This window comes from Diuraphis noxia, unplaced genomic scaffold, assembly GCF_037042655.1.
Source record: "Diuraphis noxia isolate RWA-SAM2 unplaced genomic scaffold, SU_Dnox_SAM2 contig0005, whole genome shotgun sequence".
Lineage (NCBI taxonomy): Eukaryota > Metazoa > Arthropoda > Insecta > Hemiptera > Aphididae > Diuraphis > Diuraphis noxia.
Window position 1 is genome coordinate 26,892,934 of NW_028301715.1, and position 8,448 is coordinate 26,901,381.

An 8,448-nucleotide genomic window follows, 5' to 3' on the forward strand; every position below is an offset into this window, starting at 1 on the left:
TGGCGGTGAAACTTCTTATACAATAAAAAGTGTACTGTAATTTATTAAAATCCTAAAAAAATTTAAATTGTGCTATAATTAATTATTATCAGCTGTTTATAAAAAAAAAATGACGATTAAACAATTATGTATAAACATATAACTTTTACTTATTATTTTAAAAGCCACTAGAATACAACGAAGTAGGATAATTCAACAATCACAATTATAAATTTTAAAATATAATTAACTACAAAATGAAATATAGTTAACAGCACAATATATATATATATATTATATAATAATGCCAGTCTCTAATATAAAAGTGATTTATATAGCTGATACAGATTTAGTATTTAAAATAGAGTGAAGGTTGAAAGCAATATTATGGGTTCTATAAGAGTTAAATAAAATTAGTTATTTAACCTGCAGAACTAGGCAATCAAATAGAATATGGGGGAGATCACAGATAGAGATACATTAATATCAATGGAGAGTAATTTAAGTTATGTTTGAAAGAGTGACTTGGTATAATAATGTATGTCCCATACATAAATAATTAAATTTAACAATACAAATTATGGTCTATCTATAAGTTAAAGTTATAAAACTATAATTTTTTTCTTTAGGGTATTTGGGATATATTATCTAAAAAGGTAGAATATCTCGAAACGATTTTCATACCGACATGTTATTTCAGTGATAAGAGTGAAGACCATAGAATAAGAGATGTAAAATTTTAAAAAAGAAATAAAATCAGACTTGATTAGATAAGTAAAACATAGGTAAGACTATAGATCCTAAGAAAACCTATGCAAACCAAATTTGAGGCCCATAACTCAACTATACACAATATACGACCAATACAAATGCTGAGTGATATTATTCTGTCTTTATAGATGCTCAATGATATTTCAACAATTTGTCTCTCAGCAAACACGTCATCATCACAACTATTAAAGAATTTGTCAAAAACGCTTTCATTATGAATTGGAACCATCCATCATGAAACCACTGAGTATTTATAAAAAACCTTTCTATAACCTCCCAGAAAACCCCAAAGTCTAACATGAACTTGGTCGTGTAACCTTTTATATGATTAAATTAATATAAATCTTAAATTATTGTATCATGGTTTTGTCAATGAGCATCTTCCCTAGAAAATTGTATTCATATTGAATAGGTAGGTACCTCGTAGGTATTCCACAGCATATTTAAGAAGTGTTAAATTTTTGTACTGAATGTATTTCTTTCAATAAAAAAAAAAATAAATAAATAATCGAAGTAATATATGATGCTATAATTTAAATTAAAGTAAATTTATCAAAAATACTCGCGCGTAGTTAGAGTATAATTATTTATTATTTTTATATTGTTGAAAATAAGCACCATACAGACTTTTAATAGTATAAAAACAAATGATACTAATATCGTATATTATAATTTTAATAATAATTTAGTTCAAAATTGAAAAAGTCACCTACCTACTAATTATTAGAGTATAATATATACTAAACAATAATAGCTATACCTATGTCGCATAAATAATTTATTTACCCTAACGGATTGTTGAGCCGTTTCCGTTTTATTATATATTATTATTATTTTATAACGAAATAAACTGTGGCCCCCAAAGTTCAGAATCAACATCATTATGTGCTATATTATTATAATAATATATTATATAGTTGTTGTATCATTTACAGGGATACAAACTTTTTTTTTAAAATTATGTATGTACTAATTTATTTATTATTTTACTATTACATTTTTAAAATTAATTAATACATCATTCCAACAACTTTTTACAAAAAAAAAATGACATATTTAATTTGAACGGACACTTTAAGTGTTCGATAACTTTAGGTGATTCAAAAAGTATGCTACCCCCATTTTCCCTCGGTAAATAATTTAATTACATTCTAATTTCTAATGAGAAAAAAACTCAAGGACGATATCATCGATTATTTAAATTCCAATAAAATTTAAGGAGTGTCCTGTAGCGATATATAAACTTATTTTTCCTATTGGCCAATTGAGAACCATCCTTTTTTTTGCTGTTGATTATTAAGTTAAGTTAAGACACAGCTATAGGTAGGTACAAATGAAAAGCCGATCGAGTAGTTTTTAAGTTATTAAGATTTATATACAGTTTAGGCATTTGCTTAAAATTTCAAAACTCAGGATTAAAATTTATTAATTACTAAAGAAAAAAAATTATTGGGGGGAAGGTTGGTTTTTTTTTACATAATTATGTGAATATAGTGAATATACATAGTTTAATATTTTTATTTTCTCGTAAATCAGATATCTATATGATTTATATTAATTAATTAAATAATACTTTTAATAATATTTATATATCATCGAAATTCTAATCAAAATTATATTTTCACGACGACACTAAACAATCGTTTTGATACGATTAAAATAATATTGTATCGCATATTTTACCCGACTGGGAGTTAATCGCCGTGTGCTGCACCGTTGTCATTTACTTCTATAAAAAAATAAAACATTTTATTAGAGAGAGTAAACAGTAAACCATATGATATTATAAAGGCCAACAATGACTTCAACGACCTTGTTTGGCGTCTGACAATATTGTTTGTCCAGTAACAAAAAAAAATTATATGCTTCCACCATTGGCAAAAAGTAATGCAATAATATATTGTATGCATCATATGAATCCTAATCAATATTCAACAATGAAGAAAAAATTTTGCATAAAAATCGTGAATGTCTAAAACAAATAAAAACGTGCTGTAAAAGAAAGATAACATTCACGTGCCTTTAAATAAAACTAAATACTAGTATTTATTGTTCCAAGCTAGCAGACGTATTCCCTGAAAATTAACCTATAAATTAATTTTTAATTTCATCGTGAACATTTTAAACTCGTGTTCATTATTTAGATATTATGAGTTAATTTTAAGAAGTGTACAACAATTACACCGAGTACTGCAATAAGTACAATGTAGCGTGAATACCGTCTAAGTGCTATGTATAATAATAATAAATAACGGTTTTTATATGAATGACCTCAATCATAAATATTTTCGAGAAAAGAAGCATCAGCAGTAATCAACGGATTACAAATAGGAAACTGCTGCATTAGGTTGTAGGTACGCGCGTTGACACACATAAATACATTGGCAAATTGCTCCACAACTATACCGCGATGCAAGTACCTATACTTACGTGGTTACGAGTATACCAACGGTATAGCCTTAAAAAGTTAAAAACACAAGCGCATAATGACAGACCTCCGAACGTAGGTACTATAATGATTGAAGAATGTGTTCAACACATTATTATCATCACCCATTACCCGGTACTAGGTATATAGTAATATAGTACACATACATAGTACTCTACAACCCAATTTATGGTATACCAACACATTTTAGGGAAAGGTATTAAGTTTATTGGTAATCACTACCAAACTCCCCTCTTCGCGGCCGAAGCCCACCCATCGCCCGTTACTATTGATGATTTTAGACAATTATTAATCATACAAATTTTTAATATTATTATGTTTATATAATCGTTTTTAAACTTGCTTAGGTGTATACAGTTCTATTCGCCTACCCGTGTATCTACTTAAATGTACAAAAATGTATCAATATACATATACAGGGTGTTCCAAATTTCACGTGACAGCAGATTTCAGCATGATATATTTGAATTAGGAAAAAATTACCCATGTGAAAACCTTTTTGAAGCATATAATCTATACTAATTTGATTTTAAATATTTTTTTTATTAATTAGGATGGGTAGTTTCGAGGGGTAACTTTTAAAATTCAAATGGAAACCTATATTTTTAAAATATGATTCGTGTTCAGATTAATTTTTAAATTGAAGGAGCTATGGACATTTGAATATTGGCGTTATCCAATATATTATGTTTTACCGTCGTGACAAGGGTGATAACCCACTCCTCGGTACTTACTTATACATATACATATACATATTATGTACATAAATGTATACAAATTACGACGGTGCTCTGAGCATGACAGAATTGTATACATTTATTTTTTTTTCCGGTATTCCGGTGCGATGCTGCAGTACAATGCACTTTTTAATATGCGCCGAGGTTCCAACTCGTATACAAGGGCCCGTTTTATACAATTATGGCTCGAACCTCGGTTACGGTCGACCCACTGATTTTACAGGCCGAATTCCGCGGTTTAACCTTAGTCCAACTATAATTGTAAAACGGGCCCCAAATCCATCACAGTATAGTCGTGAACCCACTCGGCCGCAGACATTGCAATCGCAGCATTCGCAGCGACCGTACCCGAGTGGCCAATAATTGTACATAGTTTTAGTTAGAGAAAACGTATGGTAAAATACATACACAGCGCGTGTACCTTTAACCGTAATATACACACTCGCTTTTCGTCAGCATACCGCAATAACCGAGAACCGAGTGCCAAACCGCTTCCGACGCGCTATGACGTGTGAAAGCTCCATTCGTGGTGGTCGCCGTCTCTCTACGCAGAAAAGAGTTCATTGCGCCGTCAAACGGTACCGTGCCGCAGAAGCGAGAGACCGCGTACACCATTGGTCTGTCTTATTACACTCGTATACCAGGTATGCGGTACAACATATTATTATGGTAAGCACAGCCTGCACGGGCGCGGTACGACATGACGGTTTTTTTTTTGCCCGTCGTCGTACCTACCCGGGTAATTTTTTCGTTATAAATAACCGTTAATGATGTGCGTGAATAATATTGTCTATATGCGCTGTCACGTTAATGTGAGGTGATTTGACGCGCGTGTGGTAGGTAACGTAGGCAGATAGGTATAGGTAGGCACTATAAATAGGTATAACCTGTGGCGGTTTCGAACGTCGGTGTTTTGTATTAATTAGTGTTCTCTGGAACGATCGTGTCGCTGCATACAGTAGAGATTAGATAAACACGATTTTGAAAATAACTTTGGAAATGTCTTTAATCTATTACCCATATTATAATGGAAAATGCGCTTTATAATATTTATAGTAACTCACGATGGCTGGGTCTGGGCGTACAAACTGCATCAACGGAACAGCGTGGCGTTCGCTCGTTCCTGTACATATTAGAAGCTTATTAATCTATAACGGGGGGGGGGGGGGTCAATAACCTGGGAACGGATTTTACATTTCGATCGCAAAGGAGAGATAACATAATATGTGTATTTTACTATTTTCAAACGTAAATGATCGACCGAGATATATATATATAACATAATATTATAGTATCTTGCATACTTGATAAAAATATTGATGAGAATTTATTAGTCCAAACTGTCAAAAGTTATAAATAGGTATTACGTTTGTATGCATTTACCTATAGGTACACTTTGTTGTTACTCGACATGTTTTATTCTTTGTTGTTATTATTCTATCATAGTAAATAATTTGTGTAATAATTAATAATTGTATCGCGAACACAATATCAGTTTTATTTATTTTGTCTTCACATTATTTCGACTAATAACGTTGAAACTTCTAAATATTGCCTACATAACTATTAATTATTAAGAGGACGCCACACCCGCATGTGTTGTCTTCGTCTTTCAAGTGCGTAACATAGCAAATTTTATGCTCAGCACTTCCAATTTAGCTCCGTTAGTTTACAACTCAGAGTAAATTGACCTCTTATAAGAATTAAAGGTAACATTATTATCTAGGTTTTCACAGAGGCTTTTTATTATATTTCAATTTTGAAGTAACTTATGAGTATTTTTAAAACTGTGAATTGCTTGTATATCTTAAAATACTCATAACTCGCTTCAAAATTGAAATATAATAGATAATAATGTTACCTCTAATTCTTATAAGAGGTCAATTTACTCTAAGTTGTAAACTAACGGTGCTAAATTGGAACTGCTGAGCATAAAATTTGCCATGTTACGCACTTGAAAGACGAAGACAACACATGCGGGTGTGGCGTCCTCTTACATCGCTTTAACTAGGGACTCCGCTGTTAAATTCTATACTTGCAGTAAAGTTGATGGGCGCTGATCGGAAATCAAAATATCATACTTCAATCGGATTAAGTAGCAAGATCAATTTTTTTTATCGGTCTTCCGTTTTTAGAACTGATCGAGAGATTTGTTAGTAGTTTTAGAATAATATATATTATTATTGTTATAAATGTTATAAATGTATACGTTTTAGATGGAATTCCTTTTTTTTAAATAGTCAACATCTATAATAGTCGTATACTCGTATGCGAAAAACTGCGAACAATGGCCGCGGAAAAAAGTTGCCGAGTATAAAATATTAAAGTTTAAGGCTGTTTTTTCATTAACATAATATTTACATCTTTTTCGTGTGTAAACCGGCGGGCACTGATCGGAATAGTTCACTTCAACTTCCTATGAAATTTGTATATGTATGGTCCCATTGGGCATTGCGTCGTAGCTCGTATATTATGTATATTGTCCGGTGACACGATCGCGAATGCATAAAATCGTAATTAAAATAATCTGACCTCACTGTATTTATGATATGACCGCGTGTTATTATAGTAGGTACCTGCCCATAATGCCGTTCCAGTGATGATAATTTATTCTGTCGGTTAGCGCGGTTACAACCTAGCAATAGCTAACAAAAGAGGGATATGTCTGTTTTTAATAATATATACACGCAAATAAAACACTGTTGACATAATATTATACTTATACCTACCGATAATCCAAACACAACTCGTTAGGTACGATAATATGCGCAAGACTCGTATTGTGTAGTGTACATATCATAGTATAATAATATGTCTTGCGGTACACATTTTATACAAATAATTTTTTTCGTACACCTATTTATCATAATAGTATTATACACGACGTACATTGCAAACATTTCAAAACCGACTCTTCTAGAAAATATACCTACCTTATACCTATATAGAACGTGGCAACTGCCGTTTTATTATTGACTTTGGGGAAACGTTATCAGTTTTTCTAAACGTTCTACGCTCAGATACACCTACATAATATTATAATAGCTCACATATTATAATCATCACCACCATATAGATACACATAACACGTGTATTATACACCTACTATTGTGTTGTATTATTTTTCGAGGGTTCCTTTTGTTAACACTAAACACGGTAAACGTAATTTGCAATGACATTGATTGCATGTTTTACATCATATTATAGATGTTATTACACGTTTTGGCGCACACTTTACAACAAATGTAAACACATCGAGCATAAAGAAATAATTATTAGAAACGCGAATTGTGTAAATGTATGAATTATGTTAATAAACTTTAAATACATTTTAAAATTAAAAGAGATTATAAAAATATAAATACCTAACGCGGTAACACGAGTTTGGCAAAAGCGTATATGGCTTATCATTCATCCAAGTGTAGATTCAAAAATAAATTTTCCAATAGATAAGACTTACATAGATGATAATATAATAATATAGTTAAGAATTTTGTAAACATATGTTCATAGGTGCATTTGTTTTTTCTTATAGTAAGTTACTATATGCTATTGTATTCTAGAATATTACACATTTATGCCTAATTTGAATTAGTACAGTAAATTAAATATGCTTTGTAAAAAAAAAAAAAAATGCATGTGCGTAGAAGACTCATGCGTAAAACATTGTAACAATACTTGGTGTAATATTGACACAATTAAATTGATAAATAAAAAAAAAAAAATATATTATGCTGTGCCATGTATTAAGAGTTAAGACTCGGTATTTTGGGAAAAAATGTACTCGAACAGATTAAAAGTTGAAAATAAAGTACCTCTTGAAGTAACTTAATTAAAATTAAGCATTCAACTCATTATAATATGCTTGATATTATTTTATATCGTTGCGTTTGTTTATACTTTATTAACATATACAATGTATTCAATATTCAGTATTTATTTTATTATTTACTATCTTAACAAAAAGATCAAAATATATTTTAAAGGTATTAAATTATTTTGTAGGTATTAGTTCATAATATTATATAGTATACAATAATTGAATTGAGTAACTAAAACTCAAAATTATTTTGATTTTTGGTAACTTTAAGTTCAAAGACAATTATTATATTACAATATCAATAATTTCATATTAACGAAAGACATAAGCTTTCAGCAATGACAGTTTTAAGGGCATTTTTGGTCGAGTTTTTCAGTTTTCAAAATTATCTGCAGAATGCAAGACTCAAAACACCGGATATATTTTCATAATATATTAATATTAAATAAATTGCCTAAACTAAAAATTTATTTTTTATTTTTTCATTAAATTACTTAAAATTATTGGTTTGTGCTATCAAAAAAAAAATAACGACGCTATGACACAGATAATGTTCTTACCTATGCGTTGTGAAATTTTGAAAATTCTATTATAAATATTGAGGGAGAAAAGTTGTCCAGCGCTAAACAGATTTGGCTATGTTCTACGTTTGTAAGACGGAGACAACACATACGGGTGTGGCGTCCTCTTAA